Source organism: Phyllobates terribilis, unplaced genomic scaffold, assembly GCF_046119375.1.
Source record: "Phyllobates terribilis strain yellow unplaced genomic scaffold, ASM4611937v1 Scaffold_19__1_contigs__length_20705806, whole genome shotgun sequence".
Lineage (NCBI taxonomy): Eukaryota > Metazoa > Chordata > Amphibia > Anura > Dendrobatidae > Phyllobates > Phyllobates terribilis.
The window spans coordinates 14,164,852-14,189,837 of NW_027362779.1; positions in this window are offsets into that span (position 1 = coordinate 14,164,852).

Consider the following 24,986-nt stretch of genomic DNA (forward strand, 5'->3'; position numbering starts at 1 on the left):
CGGAAAACTGTTGATCCCAGGTTGTGTGGTGGACGGCAATCTGGGAATAGGTATTTCGTCCCTAGGTTCGTCTCAGTTTCTCGTACCGGCGGAGGTGGTGGTGGGTACGAGAACTGAGAGGATATCTGTTCTTCTGGATAGTGGGGCCGGGGCTAATCTGGTTGATGCTCGGTTTGCCCGGGTTCAAGGTATGCGATTGAGTGAGTTGGCTAAACCCATCCCCATATTCTCGATCGATGCCAGGCCTCTCGGTCAGGGAAGTTTTTTGCAAGCTGTGCATGACGTAAAACTTCAAGTGGGGGCGATACATAAAGAACTGTTGTCTTGCTACGTGTTGGAGGGTCTTCCCGCTCCTATAGTGTTGGGCCTTCCTTGGTTAACTAAGCATAACCCGGTTATTAATTGGCAAACCAGAGAGATAAGCCAATGGAGTAAATTCTGTAATATAAACTGCATGAACACGGTCATCGGTGCGGTTACTCCTTGGGTCTTACCTCCATTTCTGGCGGACTTTGAGGATGTATTCTCGGAGAAAGGGTGTCAGGAACTACCTCCTCATCGCGAGTATGACTGTTCTGTAAAACTGCTCCCTGAGGCCAAGTTACCTAAAGCTAGGTTGTATAACCTTTCTGGTCCTGAGAGGCAGGCCATGAAGGATTATATTTCAGAAAGTCTGGCTAAGGGGCATATTAGACCTTCATCTTCACCGGTGGCTGCGGGGTTCTTCTTTGTTAAGAAGAAAGATGGAGGCCTACGCCCTTGCCTGGATTTCCGTGAACTTAATCGGATTACGGTCCGAGATCCGTATCCACTCCCACTTATTCCCGATCTCTTTAATCAGATCGTGGGCGCCAAATGGTTCTCTAAGTTGGATCTCAGGGGGGCGTACAATCTGATTAGGATGAAGGAGGGGGATGAGTGGAAGATGGCGTTTAACACTCCGGAGGGGCATTATGAGAACCTTGTCATGCCATTCGGTCTGACTAATGCCCCGGCGGTGTTCCAACACTTTGTTAATGACATTTTTCGCCGCCTGGTGGGACAGTTTGTTGTCATATATCTGGATGATATCTTAATTTACTCGCCGGATCTGGTGTCTCATCAGGAGCACGTTAGGCAGGTGTTACAGATCTTGCGGGATAATAAACTGTATGCCAAATGGGAAAAGTGTGTGTTCGCCGTACAGGAACTCCAGTTTTTAGGCTTCCTGGTTTCAGCGTCCGGTTTTCGTATGGACCCTGGGAAAGTGCGGGCAGTTCTTGAGTGGGATCGGCCAGAGAATCTTAAGGCACTACAACGTTTCCTGGGGTTTGCTAATTATTACCGGAAGTTCATTCGTAATTTCTCGTCCATGGTTAAGCCTCTCACAGACATGACTAAAAAGGGGACGGATTTTTCTAGGTGGTCTGACAAGGCTTGTCAAGCATTCTCCTCCTTGAAAAAATGTTTTGCCTCGGCACCCATACTCATTCAACCTGATGCGTCACAGCCATTCATTGTAGAGGTAGACGCTTCCGAGGTAGGGGTGGGAGCAGTATTGTCACAAGGTTCGTCCCCTGGTAAGTGGCATCCGTGCGCCTTTTTCTCTAAAAAATTGTCGTCCGCTGAGAGGAATTACGATGTCGGCAATAGGGAACTCTTGGCCATTAAGTTAGCCTTTGAGGAGTGGCGCCATTTTTTGGAGGGGGCAGTCCATCCGGTCACCGTCATCACCGATCACAAGAACCTGCTATATCTGGAGTCCGCGAAACGTCTGAATCCCAGACAAGCTAGGTGGTCATTGTTTTTTACCAGGTTTAATTTTGTCGTTACATATCGTCCTGGGTCAAAAAATGTAAAGGCGGATGCCTTATCTCGTAGTTTCCCTGGGGCCGGGAATACGGACGACCCGATTCCTATCCTTCAGGAGGGGGTGGTGGTTTCGGCAGTATGCTCTGAGCTGGAGGAGGAGGTATTGGAGGCTCAGGGGGACGCCCCTGTTGGACCTCCAGGGAGACTGTTTGTTCCAGATCAGTTGCGACAAAAGGTGATCGAGGCACACCATAACTCAGTTTTGGCAGGACACCCGGGGAGTAAAGCAACTGTGGATCTCCTCTCGCGTCGGTTTTGGTGGCCTAACTTACATAAGGAGGTGGTAACTTTTGTCGCGTCCTGTGGGGTTTGTGCGCGCTCTAAGACCTCACATACCCGTCCGTCTGGGGCCCTCTTACCTTTGAAGATCCCGGAGCGTCCTTGGACTCATCTGTCTATGGACTTTATTACGGACCTCCCTCCGTCTTCGGGTAAAACGGTCATACTCGTTGTAGTGGACAGGTTCAGCAAGATGGCACATTTTATCGCTCTTCCGGCTCTCCCTAATGCTAAAACTCTTGCGCAGGTGTTCATTGGGGAGATTGTGAGGCTTCACGGGGTACCCTCCGATGTGGTGTCTGATCGGGGGTCTCAGTTTGTGTCCAAGTTCTGGAAGGCGTTTTGTGCACGGCGGGGGATGCATTTGTCATTTTCATCGGCTTTTCACCCTCAGACCAATGGTCAGACGGAACGTATGAACCAGAGCTTGGAGACATATCTCCGGTGTTTTGTGTCAGAGAACCAGGAGGACTGGGCTTCTTTCTTACCTCTGGCAGAGTTTGCTCTTAATAATAGGCGGAGCGAGTCCACTGGTAAGTCCCCGTTTTTTGGGGCATATGGTTTTCACCCCCAGTTTTGTACTTTCAGTAGGGGGGGCTCTTCGGGGGTTCCTGAGGAGGAACGATTTTCCTCATCACTCGCTTCAGTATGGAGAGGGGTGCTGAAGAATCTGAATACTATGGGGAACCGATACAAACGTATGGCTGATAGGAGGAGAGTGTCTGGTCCGGACCTAAGTGTGAACGATCGGGTATGGTTGTCTACCAGGAATATTAAACTTAAGGTTCCCTCCTGGAAACTGGGTCCCAGGTTCATCGGGCCGTACAGAATCAGTTCTATTATTAATCCGGTGGTATTCCGTCTTGACCTCCCCCCTACGTTTAAAATTCACAACGTGTTCCACAGATCGTTGCTTAAGAGGTATGTGGCGCCGGTGGTACCGTCACCTTTACCTCCCCCTCCAGTGGTGGTCAATGGTAACTTGGAGTTCCAGGTATCAAGGGTCATCGATTCACGTTTTAATCGCCGGTCCCTTCAGTACCTGGTTCATTGGAAAGGGTATGGTCCTGAGGAGAGGATGTGGGTTCCTGCGTCGGATATTAACGCAGACCGATTAGTTCGGGCCTTCCACACGACTCACCCGGATAAACCTGGCCCTGAGGGTCCGGAGGCCCCTCGTAGAAGGGGGGGTACTGTCACGGGTGTGTCGCCACGAAGATCGTCACGATTACACAGCCTGACTTCTCGCAGCTGACTTTTTGGTGCTTGGTGTTTTCGGCAGTGAGGGAGTTAATTCTCTCTCTCTCTGTGCTAGACGAGGTCCAGCCTCGCCCAGCTGCAATCAATGTTGCTGTAATGAGACTCCTTCATATGCCTGCTGGTCTGGTTGGGAAGTGTCGGTGAAAGCATTTCACACAGACTTACAGAGCGGATCGTTGTATTTGGAGTTTCTGAGATAAGTGTATTTGGAGTGTTTTTTCCCTTCCTCGCTTTATCATTTATCTCCTTTCCCGTTGGAGTTCCCTCTGTTGTAGTTGTGTAGTTTTTGTATGCAAGGTGGTTTTGGTTTTTCCCTTGTACTGTCTCGTTCGTCTAAGTACTGTGTGTGGGCATATTATTACTTGTCCTCTTTTGTTGTGATCGGGGTCCTTCTCAGGACTAGATTACTTAGGTGCAGGGATCCTCAGGAGGTAGGGGTTACGCTGGCGGCCTGGACCTCTGTACCTTTAACAGTACCTCCAGGTTGAGGGATTAGTCAGGGCCCCAGCTTAGGGTCAGCTTAGGCTCCCTACCTCCAGTATACAGAGACAGAGTGACAGATATCACACGGTATCCAGACAGTAACTTGAGCATCATCGCCAGTAATGGCTTACCCGTGCCGCAGATGGTGTTCAAGGAGATGACCATTAAAATTGGTAAAGTTGAACAGCCGGCACAGGGAGTAATTATTGTGGACATTGACCGTCGTGAAAGTCACCCTAAAATAACTGTGGGTACTAATGTAATTGAAAATTGTCTTTCAGAGGTAATTGTAATTCTACAACAGGTGGCGGTGAATGCTAGTTCCAGCCAACAGAGAGTCCTCAACAAGGAGATAAAAGCGCTGATGAGACGGCAGCAGGTAGAACTGTCTGGTGGTGAGATCGGTAGCGTAAGACTGAGTGACCCATTCCCCATTTCCATGCCTCCCAAAAGTGAAATGATGATCTGGTGTCGGACTGCAATCGGGTTGAGAGGTAGAGACTACCAAGCCATGGTAGAACCCGTGTACTCAGACAGCAGGCCCACCATTTTGACAGCCCGTGGGGTGGTTGATGTCCGTCATGGGAGGGTGCCCGTCCGCATCCTCAACATTGGGGAGAGGGAAGTACACTTACCCAGATACGCTACACTCGCCAAACTGTTTGTTGTCGAACACAAAGCTATCAGGGCCGTGGAACCCTTGCTTCCATCTCCACAGGCGGAGGGTAATGGCTCCCAGAAACAAAAGGAGGACTGGTGCCAGAAACTCCACGTGGGTGCTGACTCCACTCCCCTGCACCAAAAACAAGGAGTCTACCGGGTGGTACAGGAGTACGAGAGAGTCTTTAGTAAGCACCCGCTAGACTTCGGCAGAGTAAAAGGGATAGAACACCACATCCCCACAGAGAGCCTCCCACCAATAAAAGAAAGACACCGACCTGTACCCCCTGCACATTATCAGAACGCAAAGGGCATGCTAAGAGAGATGAAAGAATATGGGGTCATTAGAGACAACTGTAGCCCCTGGGCAGCCCCCTTGGTTCTGGTGAAAAAGAAAGACGGCACCATGAGAATGTGCGTCGACTATAGACAAATCAACCGTATCACCCACAAAGACGCATATCCGCTGCCTAGAATAGAAGAGTCTTTAGCCGCACTAAAATCAGCTAACTTGTTTTCTACTTTGGACCTTACTAGCGGGTACTGGCAGGTTCCTGTGGCAGAGGCTGACAAGGAGAAGACCGCCTTCACCACCCCGATGGGACTGAGCGAATTCAACTGCATGCCTTTCGGGCTCTGCAACGCACCAGGGACCTTCCAGCGGCTGATGGAATGCTGTCTAGGGCACCGAAACTTCGAGACGGTCCTCCTTTACCTGGACGACGTGATCGTCTATTCGAAGACCTACGAGGACCATCTCAAGCACCTGGCCGAGGTGTTCGAAGCCCTGGCAGGCTATGGCCTGAAGGTGAAACCATCGAAGTGTCACCTGCTGAAACCAAAGGTCCAGTACCTAGGGCACATGGTAAGCGCGGAAGGAGTGGCCCCCGACCCTGACAAGGTCACGGCAATCAAGAGCTGGCCAAGCCCCTCGAACATCAAAGAGGTGAGACAGTTTCTCGGGTTGGTAGGCTACTAACGAAGATTCATCCCCGGGTTCACCAAGATGGCAGCTCCTATGCAGGACCTCCTGATCGGACAGTCTAAGTCCAGGAGTCAAAAGCCACCCTTCAAGTGGGATAAACTGGAAGAGGAGTCCTTCCGCCAGTTGAAGATGGCCCTCACGGGGAATGAGATCCTGGCCTACCCTGATTATGGCCAGCCTTTTATCCTCCACACAGACGCCAGTAATGTGGGACTGGGAGCCGTACTGTCCCAAAACCAACAGGGTAGAGAAAGGGTGATCGCGTACGCCAGCCGGAAGCTGAGACCCACCGAGAGGAACCCGGAGAATTACAGCTCCTTCAAGCTAGAATTCTTGGCGGTGGTGTGGGCCGTGACGGAATGCTTCAAGCATTACCTGGCCTCCGCAAAGTTCACCGTGTACACGGACAACAACCCGTTGACACACCTGGACAATGCAAGACTGGGTGCCCTAGAACAGCGGTGGATGGCCCGTCTCTCCAACTATGACTTCGTGATGAAGTACCGGGCCGGCAAAACCAATGCCAACGCAGACGCCCTGTCGAGGATGCCTCACTTACCTGAAGTTGACGAAGACCCAGAAGAGCTGGAGGAGGTAGAACTCCCCGCGTTTCACCGGTATGGAGTCGCTCAATACTCCCACCGCGTGAAAGAGGAGGATCTAACAACCGTGATGATCAATCCCCTACCTCACCACAGCTGGGCCGAGACCCAAGATAGTGACCCTGCAGTCCGCCTGGTGAAAGATCTGCTGACCCGGGAAGACGCCCGCCTAGATCCAGATGCCCCAGAGGAAGCCAAGCAGCTATGGAAAGAGAAGAGCAAGCTGTTCCTCTACGAAGGCAAGTTGTGCAGAAGGATTGTCAACCACCGGACGCATGAGCTGACCTGGCAAGTCGTGGTTCCAAGGCGGGATGCAGCTATGGTCCTGGGAGCTTACCATGACAGAGCGGGACACTTCGGTTGGAAGAAACTGGAGTTCCAGCTAAGAGGAAGGTTCTTTTGGGTCGGCATGAGAGGAGCTGTAGAAAAGTGGTGCAGAGACTGTGGCCCTTGTCACCTAAGGAGGAAGGACCGCACCAGCCAGAAGACACCCTTGAGGCCCATCGTCACCACGCAGCCTCTTGAGCTGGTAGCTCTAGACCACGTCAAGTTGGCTCCAAGCCGGTCAGGGTACATCTACGCCCTGACAATCGTGGACCACTATTCACGTTTTCTCGTGGTGGTCCCGGTAAAGGACTTGACAGCCCAAACAGCGGCCAGAGCCTTCCAGCAATATTTCTGCCATCCACACGGGTATCCGGAACAGGTCCTGACAGACCAGGGTCCAGCGTTCGAGGCTGAAATCTTCCAGGAGTTCTGCAACCTCTATGGCTGTAAGAAGATTCGGACAACGCCTTACCATCCACAAACCAACGGGATGTGTGAGAAGATGAACAATATAGTCATTGATCTCCTGAAGACGTTGCCCCTGGAGGAACGCAGCCTGTGGCCAGAAAAACTGCCGGACCTAATAGACCTATACAACAATATCCCGGTGAATGCTACAAACTGCACCCCGGCTTACCTGATGCGAGCTAGACCAGGTAAGCTGCCCGTATACCTGGAGATGGGAGTCCTAATACCTGAGGACACCTCCCCGGATGCGGACTGGGATACGGAAAGGCAACTGCAGTACAAGAAGGTACAGGAGAGTGTGGAGAAGAGCCTGGCCCAGGTGAGAGAGAGGCAAGAAAAACTCTTCAATCAACACGCCCCTGCTGGTCCCCTAGAACCTGGTGAGCAAGTCCTAAAGCGAAAAAGAAGGCTACATAAGTTGGACGACCAGTGGGAAAGGGAACCCTACACCGTACTGCAGTCTGACCACGACAACCCAAAGGTGTGCGTAATCACCAAGGACGGAGGAGAAACCACTAGTGTTGTCTCCAGAGACCACCTCAAAAGATGCCCCGAGCAACTCCGTAGTGCAGAAGAGGATCAGAGTGACCTTGAACCCGCAGAGGACAAGGAAGAAATGATCAGCACCGTTCTCGGAGAGTTCCCTCAGTCCTGGACTCGCATAAATGATGCCATAGTGGTACCTGTCCTTAATTTCCTGCAACCGGCACAGCAACAACCAACACCAGAGCCGGAAAGTGAAGAGGAGCAAGCGGTTCCAGAGGCAGAAGAGCCTGTACCAGCAGCCCAGGAGAGTCAACCCTCTGCTGACAGTGAGCCTGCCATGCCTGCGGTAAGCCAAAGAACCCTTAGACAGCTGCCTGCCCTACCTGTACACCCAGCTGGTAGCTGTAACCCTAACGCTAGTGGGGAAAGCCAGGTTGGTCCACCACCAGACAGTGGGTTAAGGACTCACAGGTTATGGACTTTTTATAACCAGGACCTTGTATGGACTGCGTTCGGAGCCTAACCAAGGAATGAACTAAGACTGTAAAGGACTTGGGGTAGGACAGACCCCCACCTGGTTAAGGCTCCCCGTTGTGTTGGTGATATGGACACCTGGTCACAGACCACACTGTGACCTTAAGAACTCAATCTGTGCGTCACTTGTATACTAATGTTTTATGGTATGCATATTGTCTTTGTATATTGTTTAGTCCCGGAGTACTAAATTTCACTAGGGGGGAATGTGTCACCCTAGCATGGATGCCACAAGTGTAATTAAAGCTGTGTCTGAGAGCAAGGGGGAGGTTCTCTAGTCAGGGGAACATTAGCATGCAATGCCTCCTGTCTAAGGCCAGTAGGGGGAGCAGGCTGCCCCTATAAAAGCTGGTGCTGGGGGCAGGGTTAGGGAGAACTGGATGGCCTGTCTCAGCATTGAGACTTGTCCCAGAGCAGAACAGGGACAGACAGTTGCACTGCACCTAAGAGGAAGTGTGGCAGGAGGAGAGCCACAAGCCAGAGACAAGAGGCGAAGCAAGCCTGTCTTGGCAGATAAGAGACTGACTTTACCAGACTTTGGTGTCTGAGGCTGGGAGGATTCCACATCCTCCAGCAGAGAACCAGTCCGCAAGGGACTGTATATTCCTTGGCCTAAGAAGCCTGGAGGCCCTGCCACAACCGAAGGGACCAGTAAAGCCGTACAAGGCTGGGAGCAGAAAGGAACCCACGTCGCAGGCCATACAGGCGAGAATACACGGAAAGCTCGGAAACGTGGGCTGTTACCCTATAACGAGGAGATAGCCAGAAGGAGCGCAGAAAGCACGGTAGGCCTACACCCTCACCCTGACCAGGGCCAATTTCCCCGTTGCTCTCAGACATCCAGGTCCCCTCCTAGCTGGGACTGTTTATGGGTCAGTTTACCTGTTTCAGTAAAGACCCTGGACTGCAACCTATTGTCTGTGTGCTCCTTCGCGCCTCCAGCACTACCGGTACTGGGACTCTCACCACCATCACTCCCAACATCCATTATACTGCCCTGGGGCCGCACTCTTCCCGTGGGGAGTCACACTACCCTAGCTGCACACCTCATCAGCCCCAGCGGTCTGCATGCAGCGGCGGTTCCTAATAACCGCAAACCACGGGTGGCATAGTCAGACATAAACATCAGCACATAACGGACTACCACTGGCCTGACCACCCTGAGCCATGGAACCGGGTTGCCACTACTACTCCCATCGTTCCCCCACTGCCCGGATCCGAGTGCCCCACGGCCCAGGGGGCGAGTCACTTGCTCTTCTTGCTCTCCGGTAGGCTCCTGCTGGGTAGGCTGAAGGAAGTGTAGGACGGGTACCAGTATTGCGCCATTTATCTGAGTCCAGGTCCGGGGGAACTCTCCGAGAACTGTGCTGATCATCTCTTCCTTGTCCTCTGCGGATTCAAGGTCATCTTGATCTTCATTTGGACTCTGTAGTTGCTCGGGGCACAGACCCACCAGGAGTACAGGGAGGAATGGACCTGGGTGTCTGAGGGCATTCGGGCGAGCTCCACTGGTCAGGGTGAGTGGGTAGGCCTACTGTTCTCTCTCTGCCCTTGCTGACTATCTCCCCCTTTAGTGGTATGATAGCCCACGTCCCTGAGCTGGCCGTGTACTACGCCTTTATGACTTGCGACTCGGGCCTTAGGTACCTGTAGCTTCTCTGTGCTGTACCGGTCCCTCTGTGTGGCGGAGCTTTCAGGCTTCTTAGGCCAAGGGATCTAAAATCCCTCGCAAGTAGATGATCTGCTGCAGGACTTGCAATTCTGACAGCCTCGGATCCCAGTGTCCGGTATGTTGTTCTCTCTCAGCCAGGACCAGCTCTCGTCGCCTCTGTCCCTGGCTTGCTGTTCCTCCTTAGCCTCCTTGACTCCTCAGCTGCCGCTGACCTGTCCCTCTCTTCTGGGAACCCTTCTGGATGCTTCAGAAGTGGGTCCTGGTTTCCCTAACCCTGCCCTCAGTACCAGCTTTTATAGGGGCAGCCTGCTCCCCCTACTGGCCTGGGACAGGAGGTGCTGCATGCTAATGGTCCATGACCAGAGAACCTCCCTCCTGCTCTCAGACACAGCCTTACAAGTTTGTGGCATCCAGGCCTGGGGTGACACAGTAGCAGCAAATCCACACCATATAATTCAGTGCTTTTTATAAATCATCTGCTCCCGTTATTCAATCATTGTACGATGATAAACAGCTATTCACACACACATTATGATGCCCCCACAGTACATTCCCCCGACAAAGTATGATGTCCCCACAGTACATTCCACCACACACAGTATGATGTCCCCACAGTACATTCCCCCCCACACACAGTATGATGTCCTCACAGTACACCCCCCCACACACAGTATGATGGCCCCACAGTACATTCCTCCCCACACACAGTATGATGCCCCCACAGTACATTCCTCCCCATAAAGTATGATGTCCCCACAATAGATTTCTCCACACACAGTATGATGTCCCCACAGTACATTCCCCCCACACATACAGTATGATGCCCCCACAGTACATTCCTCCCCACACACAGTATGATGCCCCCACAGTACATTCCCACACACACAGTATGATGCCCCCACAGTATATTCCCCCTCACACACAATATAATGCCCCTACACAGCATGATGTCCCCACAGTAAATTCTCACACACAGTATGATGCCCCCACAGTAAATTCCCCCACACACAGTATGATGCCCCCACAGTACATCCCCCCCACACAAAGTATGATGTCCCCACAGTACATTCCCCCCCACACACAGTATGATGCTCCCACAGTACATTTCCCCCACACACAGTATGATGTCCCCACAGTACATTCCCCCACACACAGTATGATACCCCCACAGTACATTCCCCCCACACACAATATGATGTCCCCACAGTACATTCCCCCACACACAGTATGATGTCCCCACAGTACATTCCCCCCACAGACAGTATGATTCCCCACAGTACATTCCTCCCCACACACAGTTTGATGCCCCCACAGTAAATTCCCACACATACACAGTATGATGCCCCCACAGTACATTTCTCCAACACACAGTATGATGCCCCCACAGTACATCCCCCCCACACAAAGTATGATGTCCCCACAGTACATTCCCACCCACACACAGTATGATGCTCCCAAAGTACATTTCCCCCACACACAGTATGATGTCCCCACAGTAAATTCCCACACATACACAGTATGATGCCCCCACAGTACATTTCTCCAACACACAGTATGATGCCCCCACAGTACATTCCCCCCACACAGTATGATGTCCCCACAGTACATTTCCCCCCCACACACAGTATGGTGTCCCCACAGTACATTCCCCCACACACACAGTATGATGTCCCCACAGTACATTCCCCCCACACAGTATGATGCCCCCACAGTACATTCCCCCACACACAGTATGATGTTCCCCTCTACGCCAGTCTTTTCACCGAGCTAAATACAACTCTCAGCAAAAAAAGTTGTGGACTGGCTCCGTACCGTCTCTGGCCACATTCACCTGTCCACGTGTTTGTGGTTAGGCAGTCCTTCCACTGGGGAGGGCACGGGTAATGTTGTGGGACCCATGCTTGTGGAAGGCGGAGACAATACCGGAAAAAATAATGGCGGCTGGGGACCGAGTATAGATACCCAGTCGCCGCCGCCATAAGATTGTGGACAGCTTCCGCCTCCACGAGCTTAAAAAGCCATATTTCAAGTGCAAGCAGCTGCCCAGAAATCTGGCAGTTTAGTGTTGCGGCCTGTGGGTGGGTGGATGGCTGCATACTTGCACTTGCATTTCAAGTAACAGAAAACTAAGCAGATGGTGGCCTCTATCATCATCATGGCCTCACCTCGGCACTATGAACTCTCCAGAAGGAGAAGCCAGGGCCCGCCGGAGTAGTCTCCGGTTCTCTGGTGGGCCCGTCCAACCCTGCCGAAAAGCTGCCCTGGCTAATAAAATTGTGGGGGAAGGTTTCCGGACACTCTGTGGCTGCTTTTTTAATGTGGATCGGCCATGCTTATGCATGTTATTTCTCAAAAAGCATTACAGATCAGGCCATTGTCCAACTCTGTATTCAAGAAATAAAATGCGAAAAGAAAGATGTGTGTGTGTCAAAGCACCACCGACAAGTGCGAGTTGATGTTGGACGGACTGCCATTGCTTCTGCAACAAGCTGAATTACAGGACTTCCTGGGAGAAATGACACCCAGGTTAGATACGGTTTCCGTCTATGCCAGTCCTTTCACCGAGCTAAATACAACTGTCAGCAAAAAAAAAGTTGTGGACTGGCTATGTACCGTCCCTGGCCACGTTCACCTGTCCACATGTTTGTGGTTAGGCGGTCCTTCTCAGTAAGTGCACTGGGGAGGGCACGGGTAATGTTGTGGGACCCGTGCTTGTGGAAGGCAGAGGCGATACCGGGAAATATAGTGGTGGCTGGGGAAAGAGTATGGACACCCGGCCGCCGCCGACATGAGGTTATGAAAAGCTTCTGCCTCCACGAGCCTAAAAGGCTACATTTCAAGTGCAAGTAGCTGTCAAAAATTTGTCAGTATAGTATTGCAGCCGGTGGGTAGGTGGGTGGCTGCCTGCATACTTGCACTTGCATTCCAAGGAACTGAACGCTGAGGAGGGACAAGGACGTGGACGGTGATTGTTGCAAGTCTGTAACGACAGGTCCATGGCGGGAGGCATCTTCGCATGCGCCAAGCATCTCTTATGATGGGCACACTTTTAGGCAGTGACCTGGGAGTCAGAGATTCTTCCATGCTGTTCCCATGTCTTTTCAGCACTGTATGCATGTGTCTGATGACGTGTCACACAACACATGGCCAGATAAGGTTGTAAAATGTTAAAATGACATTTCCTGGTGAATGCATTTGTGTTGGTTGAAAGCAATGCAAAAGTGCAAAAACGCATCAAAAACGCTACGTGTGAACATAGCCCAAGGTGTGGAGGAGTATCTTTGTTTTTGGTTATTTATTTTCCCTTATATACAAGTCATAACCCTGGAAAGGATGTTCCTTAACATACTTCCCAGGAAAATCCATTTTGGTTTCGTTTTTGTATGTTTTATTGTGAGTCCGTAAAAGTGGCATAAATATTTCTGACAACGTTGTTGACAGCAGTGACCTGGGAGTCAGAAATGCTTCCAGGGGTCTTCCCCATGCTGTTCCCATGTCATTTGAGCACTGTTCCCATCGATTTGGGCAATTTTTAGGCCCTCTGCAGACCGCCGGGGGGAGCCGCCTGAAAAATGCTCGAGTTTCCCATAGACTTACATTGGGCTCATTGCTCGGGTCGAGCAGCCGAGTATTCCAATGTGCTCGACCCGAGCATCGAGCACCCGAGCATTTTAGTGCTCGCCCATCACCATTAATGACGTAAATGATTGATCACTTGGGTCACTTATCATTAATTCTTCAATATTTGTCACAGTTGTTAATAGTAAACTCTCCAACCAATGAGGTAAATGTTATTTGGTAAAAAAAGACACGCGAGGAATAAATATACACAATATTTCCCATAATATGACTATTATATCTTTGAGGAATGTTCACAAGTGGCATTTTTTTCAGGGTTATTTTTCTGCTGCTAAAACACTGCGTTTTACAGTACCAGCTTAGTGAATGAGATTTCTAAAGTCTCATTCACATGCTGAGTTTTTTTCCTTTTTTTATTTTAAATTTGCAGGATGTTAATTCTTTCAGGGGTTTTGCAACATTTTTCACCCATTCAAATGAATGAAAAAAAAAAACCCACAAGTATAAACACTGCAAAAACACAGCAAATAAGTGTGGATTGTATGCAGTGTTTTTCCTGAGTACAACCTGGTTTTTGGTGTGGAAAAAAATGCTGCAAAAACGCAACGTGTGAACATTCCCTTATCCTGGTTGTGTTGTATTTGGAAATAAAAGAGGACGGCCAAAAAAGCATATTGCTAGGCAGCATGTATGTGTGTAGAGCCATTCCTTGAAGATTCCATCACAAGATTCCATGATGACATCACAGGTCATGGTCGGGCATTATGACATCACAGCTCACAGTCACTATATATACAATGTACACAGGTTCACGGCTGCCTTTGTTGGCTTCATAGTGACTGAGCGCACTTGCAGTTTCTCGCTATTCTATAGTGACTGATCGCACTTGCAGTTTCTCGCTATCCCATAGTGACTGAGCGCACTTGCAGTTTCTCGCTATTATATATAGTGACTGATCGCACTTGCAGCTTCTATGGCTGAATTACTTTTGGACAATCTTCAAGTAGAAGCTCTATGGGAGATTCTTACCACCAATCGCCCTGAGATTGTGCTTCTACCACCCGATGGCGTCCTCAGCTTCACTCACCGGCTGGTGGTGGAGCTTGTAAGGGACTGCCTGACCAAATACCACCGAGGTCATCTCACCTCAGAGTATCTGACGGATTTACCTCAGAACATCAGGGCATTACTACAGCAGGTAAGTGGCGGAAGCTCCGCATAAAACTTCTCAATAATGGATAATAATGGTGGGATAGAAGCAGGGGCTGATTAAGAGTAGCCAGGGCCCTGGGCAGTTTAGGAGCCGTGGGCTCCCAGCACCCGATGTATCACATGACATGTCACAAAATTGCCTTTGATAGATCATGTGATAAGTCACGCGATTAACATGCAGGTGCTCGGGTGCACTACACATAACAGAGCGCTATACATAATAGAGCAGGGGTGGGAAAGTAATATTACTGAGGGGCCAAATGAGAAATGTGACTGTTGTGTAGGCTGAATCAATAGGCTGAAATTAATTCTGCTCAATATTAACATATGAATTATATTTTATATTATTAACTGTATTACTTAATATTGAGCAGAATTAAGTGTGCTGGCATCCCCCTACATACAGAAAGAGCCCACACACATACCCTATATACAGTAAGAGCCCACACACAGCACCCTTTATACAGTAAGAGCCCATACATAGCACCAATGTACAGTATGAGCTCACACACAGAATCCTATTTAGAGTATGAGCCCTCACATAGCCCTCTATATACAGTATGAGCCCTCACATAGCCCGCTATAAATAGCTGAGCCCTCACATAGCCCCCTATATACAGCATGAGCCCCCACACACTTTAAATATTGCTTGGCAGCATGTATTTGTGCAGAGCCGCCGCTATAAGATTCCATCACAAGATTCCATGATGACATCACTAGTGATGGTCGGCCATTATGACATCAGAGCTCACAGTCACTGTGTACAATCTACACAGGGTCATGGCTGCCGTTGTTGGCTCCATAGTGACTGAGCACTTGCAGTTTCTCGCTATGGAACATTAGGACATTCCACAGCAGGTAAATGGTGGACGCTCCGCACAAATCTTCTCCACAATAATGGATAATAACGGTGGGATAGAAGCTTCTTCTTTCTTCCAATATAAAACAGGACAAGACCCCAGATATGTAGTCAATGTATCTGCAGAGAGGAGCAGACGTCAGATACAATAGCGGCCTTCATTGTGATCTTTCTCATCTCGAGATTATTCATTTGTGTTTCTTTTCTTCTTTATAGGCTGAAAAAAGATCTCAATATGGAGATTTGTCTTTTGTTAAAGAACTGGCCGAAAAAGTCCTGTGTGTACTGGAAGGTCCGGCCCGCTCATCGGAACGCCCGGTAAGGATCCATCATCTTCTCTATCACACGTCCTTGTTTTCTGATCTTCTCCAGATCACCAGCCAGATATCAGAAGATCTGGTGTTAGATCTTATCGGCCTCCCTGTCAGCTCCTGGCAAGCACAGGAGGTAATATGGCCGCCTGTCTCTGCTGATGGCAGTCTGTATTCTGCAGATGTAGTCACAGCTCAGTGGTGGGAAGTCTGTATTTCCGCCTCTGTCTCCCTCTATTATCCATATTAATGTTTTTGCAATGTTACCTCATCTTAATCCATTTTATCTGATAAAAGTCCTCATGATGGCGCCTGATCTGTATAGTTACAGTTGGTGCGTCTGTAAATGCGGGTTTAGTCCTTCCTGATTTGTGGATTTGGTGATTTAGTGGAAGGTTCCTCGTGGTAATTCTATATATTCTATCAATCAGGAGACACCAGAAGGCGACACCGAAGACGAGCAAAATGTGACCCCAGAGACCCCTGACCCTAATACGAGTCAGCCGGGGCCGAGCAGCGATCTGACTACAGGTGAGCCGATCACACAACCTTCTACAGGAGATATCCGGATATTATAGAGAACAGGGGATAATGTCATAGTTACTCTTTCCACTCTGTAATCAAACATACAGAGAGCCAAAATGAAAAACTTGGAAAAAGTCACGAGCCAACCAGAATGCAGTATAATGGGTCCCACAAAGTCCTCCATAACGAATAATGGGTCCCACAAAGTCCTCCATAATGAATAATGGGTCCCACATAGTCCTCTATGCAGAATAATGGGCCCCACATAGTGCTCCATGCAGAATAATGGGCCCCACATAGTCCTCCATACAGAATAATGCCCCACATAGTCCTCCACACAGAATAATGGGCCACACAAGTCCTCCAAACAGAATAATGGGCCCCAAAAAGTCCTCCACACAGAATAATGGGCACCAGATAGTCCTCCATACAGAATAATGGGTCCCACAAAGTCATCCATACAGAATAACGTGCCCCAGATAGCCCTCCATACAGAATAATGGGCCCCACATAGTCCGGCACACAGTATAATGGGCACCACATAGTACTCCATACAGTATAATGGGCACCACATAGTCCTCCATATGAAATAATGGGCCCCACATAGTCCTCCATACAGAATAATGGACCCCACATATTCCACCATACAGAATAATAGGCCCCACATAGTCCTCCATACAGAATAATGGCCCCACATAGTCCTCCATACAATATAATGGCCCCACATAGTCCTCCATAAGGAATAATGGCCCCACATAGTCCTCCTTATGGAATAATGGCCCCACATAGTGCTCCATACAGAATAATGGCCCCACACAGTCCTCCACACAGTATAATGGCCCCACATAGTCCTCCATACAGGATAATTGACCCCACATAATCCTCCATACAGAATAATGGGCCCCACATAGTCCTCCATACAGAATAATGGGCCCCACATAGTCCTCCATAGAGATTAATGGGCCCCACATAGTCCTCCATACAGTATTATGGGCCCCACATAGTCCACCGTAGAGTATAAAGGGCCCCACATAGTCCTTCATAGAGAATAATAGGCCCCACATAGTCCTCCATACAGTATTATGGGCCCACATAGTCCTCCATAAAGTATTATGGGCCCCACAAAGTCCTCCATAGAGAATCATAGGCCCCACATAGTCCTCCATACAGTATAATGGGCCCCACATAGTCCTCCATACAGAATAATGGGCCCCATATAGTCCTCCATACAGAATAATGGGCCCCACATATTCCACCATACAGAATAATAGGCCTAACATAGTCCTCCATACAGAATAATGGCCCCACATAGTCCTCCATACAATATAATGGCCCCACATAGTCCTCCATAAAGAATAATGGCCCCACATAGTCCTCCATACAGAATAGTCATTTCTCCATTATATTGCTGTATTATGTCTGTAGGATTAATATCCTCTAATACATTTTATTTCCTCATCATTTTATCGCTATTTTAGAAACAACTGAGCTGTTGGATCCTGACAGTGTAATCTTAGAGATCCCGGAGATCCAAGAACCTGCCGGTGTAAGTATTATAGAGGGAGATGTCTGTGTATCACCAGATCACGGGGTGTAAATGACCCGTCCAGTATTATCCCCCATATAACCAGGGGGCGCCTCTATTATTAGAGGAGATGACACTATTGCATTAGATAATAGCGTTTATATTATAGGGAATCCGTCAGCAGGTTTCTGCTCACCTATCGGATCAGTGACATCAGCTGGGACATAATATAGGGGGAGACGTTTCTGCATCTGGAGATTTTCTCCAGCAGCTTCTAGATCTTAATATCATTTCTTCTTCTTCTTCTTTTCTAGGACTTGATGGAATCATTGATCCAGGCGAGAAAGCCGCGTATGAGCGACTACGAAACATCTAAGCTGATCAGCAGCGGATCTTTTGGGTGAGATTTCAGTTAGCATAAGCCACATTTCTCAGGGTTCCCTATGATAATGCTTCATCCTCTGTGCTTTGCCATTCAGTCTTATCATAGGGACATGATCTGAGGTGAAAGGTGATAACGTGACCTGGGTGAGGGTCCGGCAGACGTGGCATTGTGCAGACTTCCCATAGGTGATAATGTGACCTGGGTGAGGGTCCGGCAGACGTGGCATTGTGCAGACCCTCCCATAGATGATCTATGTAGTATTATTTAATGTATTTCTAGATGTGGATTTCTAGTAATGGTCGGACTTCTGGTATTAAACATTAGAACAGAAGATCATATAATGACTTCTATAGACGGACTGTTAATAAGGATTCACTATAAACCATGGTTTCTTCTTCTCTCCAGGTCCGTCCACTTAGTTCACCATAAAGACTCACAGAAGATCTTCGCTATGAAGAAAATTGCCAAGCGGGACCTGGATACTCCAAAACATGTGGAAGGGGCCTATCTGGAGAGGGACATCCTGACATTCGCTGACTGTCCCTTTGTGACCTCCATGCTCTGCTCCTTCCCTACTAGATCTCACCTGTGTATGGTCATGGAGTATGTAGGAGGTAGGACATGTACATGTATTATATTCAGCCCATGTCTGCTGACATCTTATCACCGCTCATATCATTAGGACTTGTCCCCGTGGACGGTTACATCCCCGCAGAGCATTTACTATAGATATTATGGAAAGTCATTGATGTGTGTGATCTCCCTGTATGTCCGCACTGAGCACGTCAGTATCGCCAGCTGTAGACGAGATGAGACATCACTTTATTAGTGACATGGACGACATCTCACCATGACCTCAGACTAATATTCTGTGCTCTATACATTATATCTGTATATATTCTCTCCTGCCCCAATGTCTCCGCTCACTTCTCATGATCCATCGTGGTGATCTGCTGTATAAACCCCTCACCGCTCATATTTCCTTTCTTCTATAGGTGGAGACTGTGGGACCCTCCTAAGCACCAGGGGTCCTTTATCTGTCCCCTTGGCCCGCCTGTACTTTGCTGAAGCGATACTTGCTGTGGAATACCTGCACAGCTATGGTGTGTTGCATAGAGACCTGAAGCCAGAGAAGTAAGTGCCCCCTATAGTTTAATAAAGGGGGGAAAGTTATCATTTATTACCACACAGCCCGTGAGCCTAAAACCATCTTCTCTTTCACAGCCTCCTGATTACACCGGCTGGACACATTAAAGTCGCCGATTTTGGGATTTCAAAAGTTGGTGTCATGATACCAGAAACCAACACCCACAAGGAATCATTGGAGGACATCGCCAGAGAGTTCCAGGACCATGAGGTTGGCATCACTTACAGGAACTTAGATGGTTCTTTACAAATCTCATCACACTATTGTCTCTTCTCTACGTTCTTCATTTCTAGAGAACTTTTCAACTGATATTTTATCTTCTGTCATTGAGTTTTTATGTCGAGAACTTGTCATAATAATAATTTCATCGATTCTCATTTCTACCTTCTGTTGGTTTCCAGGACTGTGGCACCCCGCTTTACATGGCTCCAGCAATCATTCTGAAGAAAGGCTATGGAAGACCTGCCGACTGGTGGTCAATGGGAATCATCCTGCATGAGTTTCTGGTGGGATATGTACCATTTCATGGGGATTCCCTATCTGAGCTCTATAAAAATATTGTCACTGGTAAGTAGAATAATCCGATCATTGCTTTGACTGGTTACATGAATTTAGTTATTTCCTCTACTTTATCTTACAGTCCAAAACAGAGGTTTTATTTTCTGTAATTTTCTATATAACAGGAGACATAATTTGGGATTGGGATCGCGCTCCTCCCCCCGATGCTCAGGACCTTATTAATGACCTGCTCAGAACAAATCCTGCACAAAGACTTGGGACAGGTAACTGATATACTTTATTACTATTAATATTCACTTTTTACAACGAGGACTCTTCGCTCCTGTCCATGAGGATCAGCACTTCTCTATCTGCTTGCCTATTTCTAGTTCTCCATAATATAACTTTCAGTTTGTTTCCTTCGGTTTTGTCATTACTTAAGATTAAGATATACTGTTCAGATATGGAGCAGCCTCTAACAATGTCCGCATCACTTTTGTTTTTCTTTTTCCAGGAGGAGCATTTGAGATCAAGAGTTATCCATTCCTGAGTGACTTAGAATTTGAAAACCTTCTAAGTCAGAAGCCGGAGTACATTCCTCGGCTTGTTTCAGATGAGGACACCAGCTTATTTATCAGTAAGTAGAAGATGTCATCTAGACTAAGCGGCTGTTTGTCTCGTCTTCAATAATATGTGACAATCGGTTCCCATTAATAGTAGTGATAAATGGTGACTGTGTTATACTGACAACCGCTAATAACACTTCATTACCTATGTCTTGTAGATCACGCTGATACAAACAAGCCTATTGTCTCAGAGGAGGAGGACACAAGTGAGGATAATGAGAGCCTTTTCTTCCAAAATTTTACAACATCCTCTAAAAGGCTTTCTAAAGTAAGTGATCAATAAATCCAGAATACATAAAAAGACCTCTAAAAGTAAAAAATTGAATTTCATATCTTATTTTTGTCCTTTTTTAGCTCTGTACCACCACTATCAAGTTTCCTCCAGAGTGTACCCCGGCATCCAGCAGAAACATCTCAGATATGTGAGTAGATTATGGGGTCATTATTGGGAGCTCCAGGCTAATATATGTGCACAATACCAAATATAGGACATAAATACCATAATATTGAATGCAGCATCCACCGCCCCATGATCAGCGGTCATTGGCTATTGGCTTCAGAATCCGCTGGAGATAACAACCCATAATTGCTGCCGGTCAGGCATTGTTAGTTTTGCCCACACTGCAGGAGATATGTAGTATTACATGCCGGCCATTGTTGCTAGTTGTTTCCATAGAAGGTAGTTTTGAGCAGGAGACTTCCCCACTATGACTTTCATATGTCCTATTAAGCCTTATAGTTGGGGTTCTTCTAGTGAGACAATCCCATTTATACTGAATTTACTTGTGATTTACACGTTTTTCTTCTTCCTAACAGGCAGAAAGGATCTTTTCCTGAATCTGCTAGAGACGATGCTATAACCAGCTTGCCGTCCTCGTCCCCATTGTCAGGTATGTACATGTCTATAGCACAAACAATGTGAATGTTGTCATCAAGGGTGAAATATTTCCACATAGTTTTTCTTTAATGGGTCTCCTATGTTATCCATGTTTCAAGGAACCCAATTACTTTGCCCATGGGCCCATACTGTGTCTCCATTTCTGTAATTTTGTACAGTATTATCATGGATTCTGTGATACATTGTTGCATCCAGTAACCTCCGCCATCATAATGAGATATCGTCTCCTATAGTAGAATATCGCTCATTAGGGATGCACCATATGGCGGCACACAGGGCGTTCACTGCTCCATATTAGTGACACATCTAATGCCCCTCATATGAGGTCATGTCCGGTATATAGGACTTATTCTGCCCTATTGTGTAATACCAGATTGTCAGGACTATAGGGGACAGGACTAGAACAATCTATGTACTATATACAGGAGCGATACAATGCAGACCCCATAACAATATGTCTTTAGTGAGTTGTTGTTTTTTCTTCTTTCTGATCAGAATTTCCAGCTGACAACGAAAAATCAGAAAATGGGAAAAAGGGGAAAAAGAGACGAGGTAAGTGTGAGAGTCATCTCCATGTTGTGTGATGTCGTCAGTGAGAATAATTCATGTGGAGCAGATGTCATCTGTCGGTGATGGGATTGTCACATGTATGATGGCTGACGATGATCCCTGACCTCTGTGTGATGAGATTCCTCTGCGTCCGGCCACAGTGACCGCACAGTAGTATCATGTCATATGGAGTCCCATCACTTACATTATATTTCCTTCTCTTCTCATAGGTTCCATCTTCCGCCGGATCTTATCATCCTGCCTGCGTGGATTATCCAGGGCTGCTCGCGTATTTGCGTGTTGTCACCGTTCCCCTAGAGACATCTAAAAGACGGGAAACCTCCGCATCCAGCGCCCTGAAGTCCAGCAGATCCACCATCACTGCTGGAGCTGTACAGAAGGACCTTCACCATCTACCGGTGGCCTTCTGACTGTTACATCTCTGCCCGGACAATCTCAGTATCACCTCTGTCACCAGGCTCCGCGGTATTCATACTGCTCGCAGACGTGGCGGTTACTGATCACCTGGTATCTGACCCCGGCTGTCCTCCTGACTATGAGTTTGCCTACTGATTCTGTTCCTGGTTTTGTCCCTCCCTTCTATCCTAATATTAATAAAAAAAAAATACAATTATTATTACTGAGATCTTGGTTCATCCATCAAACTTTACTCTGCATTTTGTTAACTGATAAAAATAATTTATTGACACTTCTGCTTTTAAAAGGATATATAGAGTATGCTTATAATATATATACAGTATGCTGATTATATATACATGGTGACAAAGTCACTGGCAAAGTGCTGGAGGGGAGGTATGTTTCACTGAGGCTATTAGCTTCAGTGATTTGAAGCCCATAAGTTTTACACCAGCATACTATGTGTTGAGAGGGATTAATCGGCCATTTTAAGGGCTGGGTTTTTGTGAACGACCATAGAACGGGTTGGGAGGTCATTCACCATATCTCCACCCCAGGGTGGGGACTAGGATGTATATAGTCGTCCTTCTAAGGCATTCAGTGTTCAGTAGGGCTGTAGAGAGGAACTCCAGCGCTTTGTGTCCTAAGAAGGAAAAGCTGAACTAGTGGATGGTTGTTCTCCTGAGCGGGCAGATCCCCACAGCAACACGGCTGTATGTTATGTTTTGTTTTTCCTTAGGTCAGAAAGCACGTATTTATTTTTGCTAACTCCTCACTGGCTTATGCAGCATCTACAAATAAACCAGTGAGAGACTTAAGGAGACGGCGCTCCGGTGGCTACTTCTGTGTGCAACTGAGTGGGCCGATCTACCATAGTATATATAAGGCGGCATGCGTGTCTTTGTCTGAAGATTCGATAAACTGCGCATGCGTGATGCGCAGCCTGGCTCCAGAGAGAAGCAGGCATCCAGCCGTTACAGGTAAGAGGAGGTGTATGGCGCCGGAGATCGCGGGATGCGTAGACACTGAACGCATACCGCGATCTCCGGCGCCATACTTACATATTTACCTGACCGGGAGGAGCGTTGCTGCGGCGCCTCTCTTTGCTGGAGATCGGGGGCGGAGTGAAGGCGTCAGATTGACGCATGCGCATTGCGCTATCCGGCGTCATTTTACTGAAGACACATTTACAGTGTGTCTTCAGCAAAATGGCGCCGGACAGTGCGGTGCTCCAGCGCCGCACTCCTCCCCCGGCCTCTGGCAGAAGAGGACGCAGCAGCGCTGGAGTACAGAGAAGAAAGGTGAGTATAACTGTTTTTTTTTTTGTGTATGTGTGTACAGTGTGAAAGGGATGAGGGGGCCACACATAACAGGATTGTGGGGTGAGGGGACCATGCATATATCAGGACTGGGGGGTGAGGGGTACCATGCATACCAGGATTGGGGGGTGAGGGGTACCACACATACCAGGATTGGGGGTGAGGGGTACCACACATACCAGGATTGGGGGTGAGGGGTAACACACATACCAAGATTGGGGGTGAGGGGTAACACACATACCAAGATTGGGGGTGAGGGGTACCACACATACCAGGATTGTGGGGTGAGGGGTACCACGCATACCAGGATTGGGGGGTGAGGGATAACACACATACCACGATTGGGGGTGAGGGGTACCATGCATACCAGCATTGGGCGGTGAGGGGTGCCACACATACCAGGATTGGGGGGTGAGGAGTGCCACACATACCAGGATTGGGCGGTGAGGGGTACCACGCATACCCGGATTTGGGGGTTGAGGGGTGCCACGCATACCAGGATTGCGGGGGTGAGGGGTGCCACGCATACCAGGATTGGGTGGTGAGGGGTAACACGCATACCAGGATTGGGGGGTGAGGGGACCATGCATACCGGGATTGGGGATGAGGGGTGCCACGCATACCGGGATTGGGGATGAGGGGTGCCACACATACAAGGATTGAGGATGAGGGGTGCCACACATGCCGGGATTGGGGATGAGGGATGCCACGCATGCCAGGATTGGGGATGAGGGGTGCCACGCATGCCGGGATTGGGGATGAGGGGTGCCACGCATGCCGGGATTGGGGATGAGGGGTGCCACACATTCCGGGATTGGGGATGAGGGGTGCCACGCATACCGGGATTGGGGATGAGGGATGGAGTGCCATGCATACCGGGATGAGGGATGGGGTACCATGCATACCAGGATGAGGGATACCATACACACCAGGATAGTGATGAGGGGTACCATACATACCAGGATAGGGATGAGGGGTACATTACATACCAGGATAGGGATGAGGGGTGCCACACATACCAGGATAGGGATGAGGGGTGCCACGTATACCAGGATTGGGGGTGAGGGGTGCCACGCATACCAGGATTGGGGGTGAGGGGTGCCACGCATACCAGGATTGGGGGTGAGGGGTACCACGCATACCAGGATTGTATGGTGGGGACAGGATGGGGGCAGCACAAATACAAGGAGGGGGGCAGCACATACCAGCATGGGAGACCATATACCAATAAAAATGCTCGCCACCCGGGCGTAGAACGGGTTCAATAGCTAGTAGTATATATATGCTGAATGCATATACCGTATTTTTCGGACTATAAGACGCACCGGACCATAAGACGTACCTAGGTTTTAGAGGAGGAAAATAGAAAAAAAATGTAAGCAAAAAATGTGGTCATTATGCCCTGTTAAGGGGGAGGGGGTCTGCTGCTTACACTGTTATAGGGGTAATGTCCCCCAATTCTGTTAATATCCCCCATCCTGGTATATTTATATATACACTGCTCAAAAAAATAAAGGGAACACTGAAAT